Source organism: Tachyglossus aculeatus, chromosome 2 (assembly GCF_015852505.1).
Source record: "Tachyglossus aculeatus isolate mTacAcu1 chromosome 2, mTacAcu1.pri, whole genome shotgun sequence".
NCBI classification, from domain to species: Eukaryota; Metazoa; Chordata; class Mammalia; order Monotremata; family Tachyglossidae; genus Tachyglossus; species Tachyglossus aculeatus.
In genome coordinates this window covers 15,347,218-15,366,737 of record NC_052067.1, presented here as the reverse complement: position 1 = coordinate 15,366,737, position 19,520 = coordinate 15,347,218, and positions in this window count along the sequence as shown.

Genomic DNA, 19,520 nt, shown 5'->3' with positions numbered 1-19,520 from the left:
TTTCTTCTTCCATAGAGAAGCAGCGTGGCTCAGTGGAAAAAGCACGGGCTTTGGAGTCAGAGGCCATGGGTTCAAATCCCGGCTCCACCAATTGTCAGCTGTGTGACCTTGGGCAAGTCATTTAACTTCTCTGTGCCTCAGTTGACTCATCTGTAAAATGGCGATTAAGAACGTGAGCCCCCTGTGGGAAAACCTGATAACCCTGTAACCTCCCCAGCGCTTAGAACAGTGCTTTGCACACAGTAAGTGCTTAATAAATGCTATTATTATTATTATTATTATTATTATTATTATTCCCCCCCCCCCCCGCTGCCTGAAACTCTCATTCCCTTCACATCCAGCAGACCACCGCTCTCCCCATCTTCAAAGCCTTTCCGAAATTACTTCTCCTCCAGGAGGGCTTCCCTGATTAGTCTCTCTTCTCCTCATCCATTTCCCTTTCCAACTGCCACTTCAACACTTCAGTCTCACCAAAGCCCTTGGGTACTCACACTAACTGCAGCACTTCTGCTTATATCTTTATCCTCTTTTCCTCCCCGTCTTGCCAATAATTTATTTTAGTGATTATCTTCTATGCTAGATTGTAAATTCATTGAGGGAAGGGATCGTGTTTACTATCTCTATAGTACTCTACCATAAAAGCATTGGCTTGGGAGTCAGAGGACATGAGTTCTAATCCTGACTTCCCCACTTGGTCACACAGCAGGCCTTGGGCATGCCACTTAACTTCTCTGTGCCTCAGTTACTTCATCTGTAAAATAGGGATTAAAACTGTGAGCCCCATGTGGGACAACCCAATTACCTTGTATCTACCCCAGTGCTTAGAAAAGTGCTTGGCAACTAGTAAACACTTAATGAATACCATTATTATTATTATTACTAAGTGCTTATTGTGGTGCTCTGCACATAGAAGTTGCTCAATAAATACTATTGATTGATGAAATAAAAGGACTTTTAAATTATGTGCCTGGCTGAGTCATAATAACAATAAAAATTCCCACAAGTTTTATTTGAATGACTGGAAGATTTCAAGTTGAGTTTGGGATGCCTCCTGATGGAAATTCTCATTTATTTGTGCTCTGCACACATTAAGCACTCAATAAATTCTACTGATTGATTGATTGATTAATTGGTATAACTTAGCAATACGCCACCACTTCGACACCACTTCTGACACTATTTTATCCTATCCCAGCAGGAACATGACTGGCAGGGAAGAAGGAGAGTGGGTGTTTCTGCGAGAATCACTACCATTATAAATTATAAAATCAAATTTCATAATTTGATTTATAAAATTAAATATTGGTGACGAATCGATTTTCCACCCACTGTTTTCCTGAAGCTCCTAGGGTGAATATTTTTCTTCTATTTACAAACTGCTGTTAATTTGAGTCATAATTTTGAGTCATAAGTCATAATGGTGCATTTCCATTGGCCTCGCTGCCACACAGAAGTCTCTTCTGTCTCAGGATGAGTGTCAAAATCTCCAGTGACTAATGGAGTTGAAGATGTATGGAAAATTGGGCATGCCCACCGAAGAGGGAAGTAGGAACAAAAGAAATCATGTCTATCAATTTATCAAAGTGCAAAATACTCTGGAATATTGGGTGGAGTTCTTGTTGCCATCTCTTCCAGAGTACTTGATATTCACCTCACACCCAGACTTGCTGTTTTCCCTATCCATAATTTATTTTAAGGCCCATCTCCCACTCGGGACTGTAAACTCCCTGTGGGTAGGGATTATGTCTACCATTTCTATTGTATTGAACTCTACCACGTCCTTAGTACAGTGCTCTGCATGCAGTAAGTGCTCAATAAATATCATTGATTGATCAATTGATTGATTGATTCCAAGAAAAGAAGCTCAACTGAAGTGATACAGGGTTGAGGTGACTTCTAGACAAGGATAAATAGAAAAGATTTTGTATGTACGTTATGAGAGAAATGACTGAAGTTTGTGAAATGGTGAAGGTTGTAGGCTGTAGAAATTCAGAATTGCTGTTTATTAAACCGTAAAGAACCAGAATTCTGTACTTCTCACTGAGGTTAAAGGTGATAGGTATGAGCCCCCCAAAATGGGTGGTCTACACATGAAATTCCTTTTGGCAGAAGCTTTGTAGGCAGGAAATAAGTTCTAGAAGGACTTGGCTACATTGACGTCCTTAATTGGTTATCAGAGGGAAAGTCAGACAATTCATCCTTTAAAGGCAGGCCAAATCCTGGGTTGGACAGACTATGGTCTTGCCCTCTGTAGCATTTAAAAAATTTTTTTATTATCCTCATTCAGAAGCAACTTAGTTTAGCTATACCAGCACAACTTTAACACCATTTCTGACTCTGCTTTATCCATGGTCCAGGAGGAACTTGACTTGTCAGGGAAGAGAGGGTGAGGATGTTGGGATAAGAACTACTAGCATTATACGCCATTCCTCCATGCAGTTTCTCTGGCTTGAAGCCTCAGGATCTAGGCTCATCCGTTTTCAGACAGCGATTCCAACACCTTTGGGAAATCTTGTCATATGAAGTATTCTCTATGGTTGGCTTGAAGAGAATGCACAGGTCTTGTGAATAACTTCCTTGAGAGCCTTTCAATAATGTGGCCCATTTCAGTGGCATCCTATAGGCAGAGTTCTGGACCAGCTAAAGCCTGTGCCATTCTGACTATATTTTCAGGCATAATAATAATAATTACAGTAATGATCTGTGGTATTTGTTAAGTGCTTACTATGTTTCAGGCACTGTACTAAGTGCTGGGGTGGATACAAGTAAATTGGGTTGGATACAGTCCCTGTCCCATGTGGGGTTCACAGTCTCACTCCCCATTTTACCGATGATGTAACTGAGGCCCAGAGAAGTTGAGTAACTTGCCCAAAGTCACACAGCAGACACATGGAGGAGCCGGAATTAGAACCTATGACCTTCTGACGTCCAGGCCTGTGCTCTTTCCACTATGTCATGCTAAAAGTGGTGCTGCCTTGGAGCCTTGTTCCATTCTAATCTAGCACCCTGTTAATTTTTCACTAGCGTTCTGAGCCCGAGTTGCTTTTTCTCTGCCTTTCTTCAACACTTTCTTTCTTCAGCGCTTCCGTCATGGAATGTACCCAAGCCTCATTAGAGACCAGCCCTAAAATCCTTCCTCCTTTCCTGAACAGTGATGTGGGGGTAAGCGAGTGCTCAACAGTATAGGCAGGTGTGTGACCCAGTGGAAACTAAAGTGAAAGTGTTGTGCTAAGGTCCATGGATGCTGGAAATTTGACTAACTCTATTATCAAAGGCCAGGTCTGCATCAAGTGGAGGGAGTATTGCAGCCCTACTGAACAGAAGCAAAACACTTTCCCCAAACTCCACACGGAATAGTATAAAATAGGAACATGAGAGCAGATTTCAGTATCTGTCTTAGCACCAGGCATTACCTACAGTAGCAAAGAGGCAGAAATAAAGGCCATAGGGATCTTGAAACTGTATATAGCAAAGTAAAATACACAAATCCTTACTAGCTGGGATCACTGAGGGATCAAAGAAACTAAGAAAATTAAGGCAAACATTTTCACCTATGGAAAATGGGGAACTACAAAAAAGTTTGTTGTCCAGTGGAACAACAGTAATCAACCTCTTAGCAAAGCAGAAGACAAGAGTGTCAGAGATGGAGGCTTTGGTTTTATTGTAAAGAAGGATTTTGGTCACTGGTGAAAAGAAAGCTGGAATTCCCTGAGGGAAGGAACACTCATTCTGCACATTGGATATCATTGCAAGTTGAAAACAGTTTCAGAAGAACAGTCCAAAGAAGCAACTAAAGATGGAGAAATTAAAAATGCTATGAGGAAAGTGAATATTTTCTTCAAAAGAACCCAACATATACCATGCTACGAGAGGGCTCTGATGGTCCCGTTAGATGGAAAAGAGAGTGGCTGGAAATGCTTCATTGTCATTCTTGGAAAAAGACAGCAAAATGACGGAGGAACCTGATTGGCCGTTTGCCCAGGCCATTTAGTTGTACTTCATGAACCCAATATACTCTGCCAAAGGAAAAAATAAAGGGTGACATCACTGAACCTGGAAAAACCACCGCAGAGTCATCCGGACCAGATTGATTGAAGTCATCCGGACAGATGGACATGAACAGAATCTTTTCCAGTGTCTCAACAACAAGTAAAGCCATCATCTCCATAGGCACAGCCCACAGGATGCTGCAAAGTTAAAAACTGTCTCCAAAAGAACACCAAATTAAGAGTTCAAAAGTCAATGTGGCAATGCCATTTAGATAAGAATTGCTTGCACATTACGTCCATCCTTGAATACACCTCTACTGGGGAGCAGACAAAGTTGATGAAATATCATTCCTAACATAAATAACCCTATCAGTTCATAAGGCCATAGTCCCTTCTAGAATGTGATCCCGTTGTTGGGTAGGGACCGTCTCTATATGTTGCTGATTTATACTTCCCAAGAGCTTGGTACAGTGCTCTGCACAAAGTAAGCACTCAATAAATACAATTGAATGAATGAATGAATGAATAAATATGAATGAATGAATGGATGGATGGATGGATGGATGGATGGATGGATGAATGAATGAATGAATAAATGAGGCCAAAGCAAAAACAGTACAAAGATGAAACAAATCTCAAAGGATGAGACACTGGAAACTAAGGAGGGCACACCTGAAAATTGGAGGAAAAAAATGTAGATTATAAGACACTTTGCTAGGACATTTGGGAGATGATAAAGAATATGAAGACACAAGAAAGGATAAACTGGTAATGGGAACAGAGAAGGAGTAGCCCTTGAATCAGTCAGTCAATCGATTAGTGGTATTTATTATGTGGGTAACGTGCAGAACACTGTACTAAGTGCTTGGGAGAGTACAATATAATAGAGTAATAAATATAATAGAGATAAAAGAAGCCATTAGACTGGTACAAAATATGCCGGGGGTGTTGAAAGGTAAAAATGGGGAAAAGATAACAAATGGAATCACAGTGGATGAAGCATAAAAAAAATTTCTTCAGCCACCTCTAATCTTCTCAATGCACTGCCATTCACACCTTGCCAAGAACAGACCCAAAACCAGTTCTTGAAATAAACTTGGCAAGAGTTGAGCCCTCCATTCACTATATGACTCATGGAAAATACTCAGGCAGAGATACACATTCAGTCGCAAAATCAAAAAGCTGATAATGAACCTCTTCCCTCCAAGGCACTGGCCCAGTAAGTGGATCATGAAGAAGCACACTCTGATTGCCTGGAACTGAACAAAGATAGTAATACTGATAAAGAAAGGCGACCCGAGATCTTCAAACTATCATCCCATAATTCTCTTCTCATAAACAGTTTTCACTGCACTCATACTAATCCTTGTTGGGAATGATTTCTATCGGCATGTGAGCAGAGAACAAGCGAGATTTCACTCTAGATAATCAGCTTGTAAAGATTTTCACGCCCTCTGCCTTCTAACAGGAAAATGCAGAGAATGCCAAACTCCAGTTGTATCACATTTATAAATTATAAGAAAGTGCTTGACTCAGTGGAATTCAATTTATTTTTCAGTATACTCCATGAAAGTGGAATTGATTTCATATGTCTCCTGCAAGAGCTGAGTTCAGTTGTGTATCAGAAATGACAATATTCAATGGTGCCCATTGTATAAACCTACGCCAAGGAGTCGAGGAAGGTGATATGCTCACTGAAGTTGTATTGCAAGCATCCTGAGGTTATTAATAATTCTACCTGGGATATATGCTTTAACAAATTTTAGAACATTTGGAAGGGTTTGGCTGCTGTGACTACTGAACACTGGACAACTCTGTGCAAGTTGGCAGACTGGAAATAGCTTCTTCAGTCAAAATATCCTCGAACTCTTATTATGTTCATTCCCATCATGTTCTTAAGTTATTATAATTATTACTACTCCTATTACTACTAATAGTAATTATAATATTTGTAAAGCATTTACTACATGCCAAACACTGTACTAAGTGCTGGGACAGATAGGACCCACATGGAACTCACAGTTTAAGTAGGAGGGAGAAAAGGTATTGAATCTCCATTTGGCAGATGAAGGAACTGAAACACAAAGAATGGAAGTGACTTGTCCAAGGTCACACAGCAGGCAACTGCAGAGCCGGGATTAGAATCCTGGTCCTCAGGCTCATGCTCTTTCCACTAAGCTACTCTGCTTCCCATTTTGCTTGTTTATATACATGCAATCTTCCCTCAGATGGCAAGCCTCCTGTGGGCCAGAGAATGGGTCTTATTTATTCTTTATGGTATTCTTCCCCACTGCTTAATACAGTTCTTTGCACAAAGACTATATGGGAAAGGGAATCAGTGTTGACGGTGACCACCTGATACATCTCCTTTGGACTGCAAAAGTATCGGCAAAAAATGCAAAAGGATTGTCAAAGAAATGTACCAATTGTAGAAAGAGTCTGATGAAGCTGAGATGACTGGGGGAATCATCCACTTAAATAGTAAAGAAAACAAAGGAGTGGAAAACTACATCTTCAGTTAGATTGTAAGTCTGCTAGGGGGCAAATTTGTATTCAGATTCACGAACTAATTTTTAAACATTTTTAAACATTACTCCAGGACCGGTCTCTTTTGGTAGCTGACTTCAGCACACAGACAAGTTTGAAACATGGCACATCCTTGGGTGCGATCCTCAGAATTGGTCCACATATTGAGAATCGGGGCTAGTTGGTAAGAAAAGGTAGGCACAAGGAATAAAATTATTTAGGAGGAATCTTTGCCTCTAAGAAGATATTTTAAAAATCAATCAATCACTGGTATTTTTTTGCGAAACAGTGGGCCCAGTGGGGTGGGGGCTCTGGGAGCTGAGTTGAAAGGGCCAGGGTTAATGTCAATGGAAATGGTACTCTCCCATGCCCTTAGCACAGTACTATGCTCTAGACAGGTGCTCAATAAATAACACTGTTTTTCTGATTGATTGACCTCAACCAGGAAATAAATAAGACTTATGTATTTGTCTCAGTAAAATCAGAACAGTACTGCTGGTGATGAGTTGCCTAAGAAGAAGAAAAGAGTAATAATATTAATAATAATGACATTTATTAAGCGCTTACTATGTGCAAAACACTGTTCTAAGCGCTGGGGAGGGTACAAGCTGATCAGGTTGTCCCACGGGGAGCTCGCAGTCTTAATCTCCATTTTACAGATGAGGGAACTGAGGCACAGAGAAGTTAAGTGACTTGCCCAAAGTCACACAGCTGATAATTGGAGCAGGGATTGGAACCCAAAGCCTCTGACTCCAAAGCCTGTGCTCTTTTCCACTGAGCCACGCTGTACTTTTCAAATGCCTGGTGATGCCATCATTGCTGTACAGATTGGCTAAGGGAGACAAGATGGCAATAACCCAAAAAGCAATGGAGCCTTCATGCACACATCAAGCCTCACTTGGAGAGCACAGTTCAAACAGAGAAATTAAGACTTATAGGAACAGAGATGCAGCGCAAGCATCATACAAAGCCAAGTGAGGATGGAAATAATAAAAATAATAATAATAAAATTATGGTACTTGTTAAGTGCTTACTATGTGCAGATCAGTGTTCTAAGTGCTGAGGTAGATACAAGCTAATCAGGTTGGACACAATCACTAGCTCAGAGGGTCTCACTTCTAAGAGGGAGTAAATATCAATTGTTATTCTTCTTCTTCTTCTTCTTCTTGTTTTTACATGACCTATAACTAGATAAGAGCTGGACCCCCTACCTATAGATTGGATTCTGAGAAGAAGAATGTATCCATGTGGAAGATTGATAGAAATCCTGGGCTGATCTAAAGACAAAATATTATCTCCGGATAAATTATTTTGACGCTCCTTGAGACATAACAGGGTGGTGTATCTTTAACTTGCATTTTTCAGAGGAATATACAAGCATGTGTTATAGTATCACATTTTTAAAAGTCTTCTCTCTCAGAGATCTGGGGCAGAAGGGGAAATGTATAACACTGACCCAATCACTCAGAGAAAAAGAGTTCAAAATGATCATCCAGCCGGCTATGAAGCTTCTCCAATAAACCCCTGCCCTATACCCTCCTAATCCAAAGTATCATCTCTGACTCCCTTGTTATTATTATTATTATTATGGTACTTGTTGAGTGCTTACTATGTACCAAGCACTATTCTAAGCACTAGAGTAGGTACAAGCTAATCAGGTTGGACACAGCCCCTGTCCCATATGGGGCTCGTGCTCTTAATCCCCATTTTACAGATGAAGTAACTGAGGCCCAGAGACGTTTTGTGGTCTGTCTCCTCCTTCTAGACTGTGAGCCCGTTGTTGGGTAGGGACCGTCTCTATATATGTTGCCAACTTTTACTTCCCAAGCACTTAGTACAGTGCTCTGCACACAGTAAGCGCTCAATAAATATGATTGAATGAATGAATGAACCATCATCATCATCATCAATCGTATTTATTGAGCGCTTACTATGTGCAGAGCACTGTACTAAGCTCTTGGGAAGTACAAATTGGCAACATATAGAGACAGTCCCTACCCAACAGTGGGCTCACAGTCTAAAAGTGGGAGACAGAGAACAAAACCAAACATACTAACAAAATAAAATAAATAGAATAGATATGTACAAATAAAATAAATAAATAAGTAGAGTAATAAATATGTACAAACATATATACATATATACAGGTGCTGTGGGGAAGGGAAGGAGGTAAGATGGGGGGGATGGAGAGGGGGACGAGGGGGAGAGGAAGGAAGGGGCTCAGTCTGGGAAGGCCTCCTGGAGGAGGTGAATGACTTGTCCAAGATCACATAGCAGACACGTAATGGAGCCAGGATTAAAACCCAGGTCCTTCTGATTCCCAGGCCCGGGCCCTATCCATTAAGCCACACTAGTTCTCTTGTTCTCTTTGTTCTTGCCAAGCTCTGTTAGGCCAGGCTTGTTCTACCGGGCAAAGGTGAGATGGAAGGTGAGGTGAATCCTCACAAACTAAGCCCTTAAATACTCATCCTACCTAGTCCCAGCACAGCACTTACATACATTTGTTTGAACTCTTGTTGCTTTCCCCTACTGTTTATTTTAGTGTCATTTCCACCCCCCGCCCAGACTCCAGTTTATATGCTCACTGAAGGTAGGGACCGTATCTATATGTTGCCAACTTGTACTTCCCAAGCGCTTAGTACAGTGCTCTGCACACACAGTAAGCACTCAATAAATACGATTGAATGAATGAATGAATGAGGGCAGCAATCATCATCATCATCATCATCATCAGTCGTATTTATTGAGCGCTTACTGTGTGCAGAGCACTGTACTAAGCGTTTGGGAAGTACAAGTTTGCAACATATAGAGACAGTCCCTACCCAACAGTGGGCTCACAGTCTGAAAGGGGGAGACAGAGAACAAAACCAAACATACTAACAAAATAAAATAAATAGAATAGATATGTACAAGTAAAATAAATAAATAAATAAATAGAGTAATAAATATGTACAAACATATATACATATATACAGGTGCTGTGGGGAAGGGAAGGAGGTAAGATGAGGGGGATGGAGAGGGGGACAAGGGGGAGAGGAATCAATGGTATTTCTTGGGCACTTACTCTTTGCAGAGCACTGTACTAAGTGTTTGGAAGGATACATTAGAGTTAAAAGATATGATTGATGGCTGCCTGAGATTTGATAATAAAAATTGTAATGATAGCATTTATTAAGCGCTTACTATGTGCAAAGCACTGTTCTAAGTGCTGGGGAGGTTACAAGGTGATCAGGTTGTCCCACGGGGGGCTCACAGTCTTAATCCCCATTTTACAGATGAGGGAACTGAGGCCCAGAGAAGTTAAGTGACTTGCCTAAAGTCACACAGCTGGCAATTGGCAGAGCCGGGGTTTGAACCCATGACCTCTGACCCCAAAACTCGTGCTCTTTCCCACTGAGCCACGCTGTGAAGACACTCTTAATTATAGGTTTCAGGGATCTCCACCTATACGACCTAACCCAAATTTACCTGAAGCACCCCACACTGATTTGACAACTAGCAGTGAAACCGCAGGAGCAGGTAGCAGCTGGATTCAAGTTCAAAAACCCATAAATAGCCCCCAAAGATTTTGTGTAAATGATATATATGGTTCACGAATCCCAGAAAATATTCCTGGCAGACGCAAAGGGGACTAAATGAAATTTCTTGCTCCTGCTTCCGGATCTCTGGATACCAAACTATAGCATGAGAAAGAAAATAAAAATGGTTGGGTAAGAGTCATTTTAAAATTAAATTCCTGGTAATTACTGGAAAAGTCTCTGCCTCATGCTGTCACTGTTGCACAGATGGCAGCTATGAAATTGACATGTAATGGATAACCAGGAGATGGAATAGAAAAGCAATCAGCAGTGGGCTGCACATTTTCAAGGTGCGGTTTCTCAGACCATAGACGCTCTAAGAGCAAGACTCAAGGCCAGGAGAAGCCTATTTCTGCTTAAAAATACCAAAATAAGTTGGATAATAAAAGTCGAGATATGCACAGTCGATTCCCCAAAGATGTATCCTTCCCTTCCCCAGCTTATACCTCCACTTTCTACTAAACTCTGTAAAAGGCTTTTAAAATGGGCCCTTGCAGATATCAAAGAAACGGCCTCACAGCCAGAGTGGGGTTGGCAAGACCAAAGTGGGAAATTTTCATACTCACCAGAAAGATATCTCAAAGTGGGGTACCCAGTCCCCTAACTGGATTCCCTTGAGTCATCTCCAGGGTCCCTGGACAACTTAATAGGCCTTCTCCAGGTAATGGAGGATCGCCCAAGTCCTGTACTCATTGGGTAATGAATGAAGACATCCCTGAGGGTCCAATCTTTCTTTCATTTTCCTCCTCGCTTTGTTCTGACCTGGGAATTATTTACGTATTTATTCAACTTTTAAAACTGTGCCCTTCCTAATAAAATCACCTCAGGGTGCAAGTACAAAAGAATAAAAATTAATTAAAATACATAAAACAGAGCAGCAATGTCTGGAATATATTAAAATCAATTGTCTTCGAAGGCAGTTCTAGAAAGAGAACATCACAATAAACCAAGCTAGAGATCCCAGAGGCGATGGAGGTTGGTCATGAGATTTCTCCTGAGAGAAGAGGGAATAATCTCTGAAATAGATCAAAGTTGCAAGTAGAAATGACCATCTTTGACCCAGCTGCTTCCACAAACTCAAGAAACTCCTGAGGCTTGGGAAATGATGGCTTGGGAATGCCTTATTTTCCCTCATTTTCACTCCTCCGGTTCCCAAAGACTACTATCACCCAATACTTGCAAGAGGCATTCCCCGACTAGGCCCCCACCTCCTCTCCTCCCACTTCCTTCTGTGTTACCCTTTTATTTGGATTTGCACCCTTTATTCACTCCTCCATCAGCACTTATGTACGTATCCATAATTTATTCATTTATATTAATATCTGTCTCCCCCTCTAAACTGTAAGCTCACTTTGGGCAGGGAACATGTTTACCAACACTGTTATATTGTTCTCTCCCAAGCACTTAATACAGCGCTCTTCACACAGTAAGCACTCAATAAATACGACTGATACTTCACCACCCCATGCTAATCGCTCTAACTCATTTTAACTCTTCTTCCTTCCTAGGCTTCAGATTGCACCCCAGTTGGTCAAGAAATAGGGCACCATATTGTTCTGCATAGAATCTTGGGCCTCTTTTTATATGGTGAGTACTTTGTGAGGTGGAAGCTCTGTCTGAGTAATGTCCAACTACTCATACCTGATAATAATAATAATAATAAAAACTAAAATGGACAATGCATTATTTTGGTTATATTAGAGCAACTTATAACAGGGTTAAAGATTCTTTTTAATTGTGCCAGGCACTGTACTAAGCATTAGGGTAGATACAAAGTAATCAGATTGGACACAGAGCTTGTCCCACAGAGGTCCCCATTCTATAGATGAGGGAACTGAGGCATAGAAAAGTTACCCAAGTTCACACAGCAGACAAGCGACTGAGTTGGGATTACTTGGGTAGGTGTCATGTGTGTTGGTGGAATGGTTGTTCTGAGTTCTAGTTTCATTCTGAGGAACAGCCCAGAGATGGGGGAATGGATTGGAACTGGCCAGCCTTAAATCAGAGCTCCTGATACCAGTTGACAGGACCACAGCTTTTCAGTTAAAGGTATTGCATATGCCCACTAAAGGCCTAAATTGTTTGAGCTCTACTTACCCTATCAATCACCTGCCAATCATGGTGTTGGCAAGGACCTCTCCTTTCGGTAATTCCCTGATTAAATTACAGAGAATAGGAGGGGCCTCACTTTTGACGCTCCCTAATGAATGATTCATTCATTCATTCAGTCGTATTTATTGAGCGCTTACTGTGTGCACAGCACTGTACTACGCGCTTGGGAAGTACAATGATGGCACTGTTAAGTGTTCACTATGCTCCAAATACTGTCCACGTGAAGCAGTGCCCCTGTTTTCTGATTCTGGTCCTGGGGCAAGACAGTTCCCTTTTAATGCCTGGTTTATTGGACTTTTAACAGGTTTATTTTTCAAGCTCTACCACTAGCCATCACACGATCAGGGCAGAAACCTCATCTTAGTTCTTTGGTAAAGAAGGTAGATTATTGACCTGATAATTTCCTCAGACCCCTCGGAAACAAGGGGTGACTTTTGACATTGTCATCCTTGGGGGAGAAACTGTTTCATCATTCTTTACTATCATTTTAGAGAAGCAGCATAGAGTAGCATAGCACGGGCCCAGGAGTCAGGAGGTCATGGGTTCTAATCCCAGCTCCATCACATGTCTGATATGTGATCCTGGGTTAGTCACTTCACTTCTTTGGGCCTCACTTACCTCATCTGTAAAGTGGAGATTGAGACTGTGAGCCCCACGTGGGACAGGGACTGTGTCCAACCTGATTTGCTTGTATCCACCCCATTGCTTGGTACAGTGTCCGGCACATATTCATTCATTCATTCATTCATTCAATCGTATTTATTGAGCACTTACTGTGTGCAGAGCACTGTACTAAGCGCTTGGGAAGTACAAGTTGGCAACATATAGAGACGGTCCCTACTCAACAACGGGCTCACAGTCTAGAAGGGGGAGACAAATGCCTGGTTTATTGGACTTTTAACAGGTACTAATAGTACATAGTAAGTGTTTAACAAATGCCACAATTATTATTATTACAATTATTGTTATTATTAGAGCACCTCCAGCAGGGAGGACAGCCTGAGACATGTCTATGGACTGGGATTTTTTTTTGTATTTATTTAATAAGCTTGTGCATCAAGTGTTATTTGGGCCAATTCTATCTCACATAGTTTTCCTTCCCCTTCCTTTCTTTCTCTACCACTCCCTTCCTTCTCCGTCCATCATTGTGTGACACTGTCACCCTATGTAACAATCTGGAAGGTGATTTAGTCGTAGTAGTGATTCTGGGAACAGACACAATTTTCCGTTTCTAATAGATCACCAAGGGATGAAAATGTGTAAATCTGTCCCTTTCAGGTGGGTGAAAATGCCTAATCCTCTTGAAAAATGAAACCATTTCTGAGAGATTTCGCTGGTGGGATTTGGGGAATGTGTATTCATTTTCCAGCTTTGCCATGGCCCCTGAGACACTACCTCTCAGGGCCTCCATTTGTGAAGCGGGAATGAGGGACAAAAGAACCCAGGAAAGTTTTCAGATATATATAATGCCTAGACTGGGACAGACCAATGGGCCACAAAGCCGAGAATATAGCAATTATGACCTTATTTACACCTTTCTTGGAACTCTGCGTATATGCCTGCTCAATGTATTTATTTTGACCATTTCATTTGTAAATATTTTTATGTTTGCCTCCCCCATTCGAGGTTAGGCTACTTGTGGTCAGGAAATATGTCACAATTTTCTGAACTTCCCAAAGGCTTAATAACACTGCACCACACCAGTTGGGTACTCAATAAATGGTATTACTGGTACTCAGTAGTAACAGTACGGTTGCCCTCCTTGACTCAATCAGTAGCATTTATTAAGCACCTATTATGTACAGAGAACATGCAATAGAGGTAGAAGACACGATTTTTTATGGTATTTATTAAGTGCCTACAGCGGAATTGTACTTTCCCAGCACTTAGTACAATGCTCTGCATACAGTAAGCACTCAATAAATAAGATTGAATGAGTATGTGCCAACCCTGTACTAAGCACTAGGATAGCTACAGGATAATCAGGGTGGACACAGTCCCTACCCTGCATGGGGCTCATAGTCTAAGGAGTGTACAATCTAACAGGGGAGACAGACATAAAATAATTTAACAGATAAGAAGAAAATGAGATTGGAAAGATGGACATGTGGATAGGTGAATCTTGGAATCGATCCTAATGGTTAAAGAATGTTGCATCCACCATCCCATGAGAAGCATCATGGCATAATGGATAGAGCACGGGATTCAGGAGGTCATAATCCCAGTTATGCCACTTGTCTGTTGTGTAACCTTAGACGAGTCACTTCACTTCTCTGGGCCTCAGTTCCCTCATCTGTAAAATGGGGATTGAGACTGTGAACCTTATGTGGGACAGGGACCGTGTCCACCCTAATCACCTTGTATCTACCCCAGTGCTTAGAACAGTGCTTGACACATAGTAAGTGCTTAACAAATACCATTAGGGAAGCAGCATGTAGTAATGGATAGCGGAAGGCCCTGGGAGCCAGAAGGTCATGGGTTCTAATTGTGACTCCACCACTTGTCTGCTGTGTGACCTTGAGCAAGTCACTTCATTTCTCTGTGCCTCAGTTACCTCATCTGTAAAATGGAGATTGAGACCCTGAGCCCCATGTGGGGCAGGGACTGCATCCAATCCAATCTGCTTGTATCTATCCCAGTGCTTAGGACAGAGCCCGGCACATAGTAAGAGCTTAACAAATACCATAATCAAATCAAATCTCAGACTCTCCATTTAGTAGTCCTGAACTGTCCACCCAGTATTTAAAAAATGTTTCAAAAGCCAGGCCTTTCTGTAGCATGTCCAATCCTCAGAGCTGCTACTGAGGTCTTGGGTGCTAATTTATCACATTCATGGTAGTAAGTCAGAGTTAGCTGAATGAGATGTCAGCAAAATAAGTCAGAAAAATGATTACTGCTAGACCCCTCCTAACCAAACTAGAGATTCATTTATGTTCTCCCTCTGCTTCAGCGTCTTTGCTGGCAGAAACTAAGTTAAATCTCTGCCTTTACACAAGCAACTTTGTGCCATGCTGTAATCCTCCCAGTGTTTTGCAATGTTTTATATAGTCACTATACTAGGAACAGGCTGATTCCATTAGGGACCTCTTGATTAATTTTTTTAAATGTTTGTGAAGTACAAAGGGGAAAAAAAACCCTCCGAGAGCGTACAAGTGACTGCCAATCCTATCCATTTGTTCTTGGAGCTCCTAACCTGTCACCACTCCTGGGAAAGAACTGGGTCAGCATTCTGGGTATTGCCATATGAACGAGCACAGTATGCATCACAGTGGCCACGACACGGTGTTTTATGAAATCTGTTTACCAAGACCAGGGGACGCAATCATCTGCCAGCCAAGGCAACATGGGTCGCTCAAATCAGAATGGTCTCTCTTTTTCATCAACAATGAACCCTTTAATGCATTACCACTGCATACTTGGTATTCATTTGGGTGTGAAAAAGTAATCCCCACTGGTCCTCATGTCGCCAGCAGAAAACCTTCCACCATCTGAATGTGCCCATCTCCTATCATCATCAGTGATCATTTACCAAATTCCACTATGGGGCAGAGGGCACCCGTTAAAGCTTCCCAAACAAATCTAAATAAATCCACCTCCTTATCATCATCAATGAACCCTTGAATGTGTTGCCACTGCATACTGATCATTCGTCTGGGCATGAAAAGGTAATCCCCATTGGGCCTCATATTGCCAGTAGAAAACCTTCCAACATCCGTATGCCAAGCATGAAGGCAGATGTGGTTGGGAGGTCTGTTTTGTGCTTCAAGAGAGAGGATATTCTCGAGGTGCACCTCTTCCCCCACAATGAGTCGAAAGAATTTAGGACTGACTCATCCCTGGGTCAGCCGAGTGATCCAGCCTGCCTAGTATTCTGCATCCAACACTAGTAACGCGTTGCTTAGAACAGCAGCGCGGCTTAGTGGAAAGAGCACAGGCTTGGAGTCAGCGGTCATGGGTTCAAATCCCAGATCCACCACTTGTCAGCTGTGTGACTTTGGGAAAGTCACTTAATGTCTCTGGGCCTCAGTTACCACATCTGTAAAATGGGGATGAAGACTATGAGCCCCACGTGGAACAACCTGTTAACCTTGTATCTACCCCAGCTCTTAGAACAGTGCTCAGCACATGGTAAGCACTTAACAAATACCATTATTATCATTATTATTATTCCTTGACCTCCATCCCCGTACTACTTAACATCCCTAATTTTTCCTTTCTACACCTTTATCCTTCTCTCTTGTAACACATTCTGAACAGCTCACCCATGAAACTATGCAGTCTTCTTGGAATCTAATATTTTCTGTGTGAACAACTTCCTGTCATAACAAATTCTATATCCTGACCATTCTCTTTGTGGTGAAGGTTTTTTTAGATTTGTTTGAAAAATACCCCCTTCAAGCTTCAATAGACATCCTCTGCCCTGTTATGGAATTAGGTAAAGTGATAATTCTTAATCACTCTTTCCACCGGAGTCAGGATTTTTAATAATGTCCCCTCAATTCTTGTCTTCTCAGATTCAAGAATCCTAACTTTTTCTATCATTCTCAAAATGGAAGTTTCTCCACGCAACTGGCCATTTTGATTTTCCTTCTCTGAACCTACTGCAGCTCAACTATAATTTTCCTAAGATGGAGTGACCAGAATGCACAAAGTTTTCCAGGCAATGGCATAGATATAGTGGAAAAGCAATGTCTTTTGTGTTGTTTCTTTGACAATATCCAGTATTTTCTATGATCTCATAGAAAACCAGTCTTTCCTATACAAGAAAAGAGAGCCAAATTCAACATTAATTCTATTAAGCATTTCAGAGTAATCAATTAATAGTATTTATTGAGCACCCCTATGTGCAGAGCTATACTAAGCACTTGGGAGAATACAATAAAATTAGTAAAAATGATCCTTGCCCTCAAGGAGCTTTCAATGTAGTGGGATTTATAGATACTAAAATGTGTTTCTAATAGGAAGAAGTAATAAAGTATAAAGCTATGTATTGCATATAGGAGGAGTATGAATATTTTTATGAGTTGTTTTAGGTGATGTGGAAATGCTGAAGAGCAGTTTGTGAAGGGAAAGTTTTCTTGAGGATATACGATTTCAGAAGGGTTTTGAAGATGGGGAGTGCCTGACATTGGGGAGAGAATGAGCCAGAAGTTGATCTTGGGAGAGATGAGAATTAAGCAGAGTGACTACATATATTAGAAAAGAAGAAAATATGATGCAGTAGAATAAAAGAGTGGATAAGTAGACTGTAGACTGTAGTCTCTCCAGATTGTAAGCTCACTGTGGGAAGGAAATGTGTCTGTTATATTGTACTCTTCCAAGTACTTAGTACAGTGCTCTGCACACAGTAAGTGCTCTATAAATACAATTGATTGACTGATTTATTAAGTAGGATGGAGAGAGGAGCGTTCAATGACTGACTGACTAGAAGCAGCGTGGCTTAGTGGAAAGAGCACGGACTTGGGAGTTTCTCCGACACTTGTCAGCCGTGTGACTTTGGGCAAGTCACTTAACTTCTCTGTGCCTCATCTGTAAAATGGGGATTAAGACTGTGAGCCCCACGTGGGACAACCTGGTCACCTTGTATCCCCCCCCCAGTGCTTAGAACAGCGCTTCGCACATAGTAAGTGCTTAACAAATGCCATCATCATCATCAACAAATAACATTATTATTATTATTATTATTATTATTATTATTATTACTGATTGATTGAAGAGTACTTTGAAACGAATCGTCAGGATTTTCTCCTTGATGCAGAGTGGAATGGGCAACCACAGGGGTTTTTTGAGGAGTGAGGAGATTGACAGTAAATTCAAAAGTGATAATGACCCAGAACTCAGCTTTGAGGACACCCACAGTTAGGGAGTGGGAGGCTGAGGAAGAGCTGGTAAAAGAGACTGAGATGCCTCAGCCAGAGGGTTGAGGAGAACAGGAGAGGACCATGGCAGAAAAACCAAGCTTTAGAAAGGTATTCCAGATGAAGCATGTAGCCACATTGTCAAAGAGTTCTGAGAGGTAAGAGATTTGGGTAGAATAGAATCCATTACATTTAATCTATCGATCTATGATATTTATTGAGCACTTATTCTGCATAATCAACCAAACAATTGTATTTATTGGGCACTTACTGTGTGCAGAGTACTGTACTAAATGCTTGGGAAAATACAATATAACAATATAACAGACATTCTCTACCCACAACAATCTTACAGTCTAGAGGGGGAGACAGACATTAATATAATTAAATAAATAAATAACGGTGATGCACATAAGTGCAGTGGGGCTGGGAGTGGGGATGAATAAAGGGAGGAAGTCAGGGCAACGCAGAAGGGAGTGGAAGAAAAGGAAAAGAGGACTTTAGTCAGGGAAGGCCTCGGAGAAGATGTGCTCTCAAAAAGGTTTTGAAAATGAGGAGAGTAATTGTCTGTCGGATATGATGATGATGGCATTTATTAAGCACTTACTATGTGCAAAGCACTGTTCTAAGCACTGGAGTGGTTACAAGGTGATCAGGTTGTCCCATGTGGGGCTCGCATTCTTAATCCCCATTTTACAGATGAGGGAACTGAGGCCCAGAGAAGTTAAGTGACTTGCCCAAAGTCACACAGCTGACAAGTGGCAGAGGCAGGATTTGAACCCATGACCTCTGACTCCAAAGCCCGGGCTCTTTCCACTGAGCCACGCTGCTTCTCTGATATGAAGAAGGAGGGTAGAAGCAGGACACGGGTGAGAGGTCGGTGATGAGTTAGACGAGATCAAGGTACAGTGACAAGGTTGGCATTAGAAGAGGGAAGTGTGTGGGCTGGGTTGTATTGGGAGAGTAGCAAAGTGTGGCAGGAGGGGGCAAGGTGACTGCTTAAAGCCGGTGTAAGGAATTTCTGTTTGATGAGGAGGCGGATGGGCAGCCGCTGAAGTTCTTGAGGAGTGGGGAAACACGGACTGAACGTTTTAGTAGAAAAATGATCTGGACAGCGGAGTAAAGTGTGGACTGGAGTGAGGAGAGACAGGAGGTATAATGATCAGTAAGTAGGCTGATGCAGTAATCAAGATGGGATAGGAAAAGTGCTTTGATTAACATGGTAGCAGTTTGGATGGAGAGGAAAGGATGGATTTTAGCAATATCGTGAAGGTACAGAGAACTGTACTAAGCACTTGGGAGATTACACTACAACAGAGGAGATAGACATGATCCCTGCCCAGAAGGAGTTTACAGTCTAGAGATTTGAGTGGAGTAGAAGACATTACAGTTGGCAGGATGGAGGTCATTGGTGACCACGTAGGGAATGTTCCCAGAGGAGGCAAAACTGAGAAGTG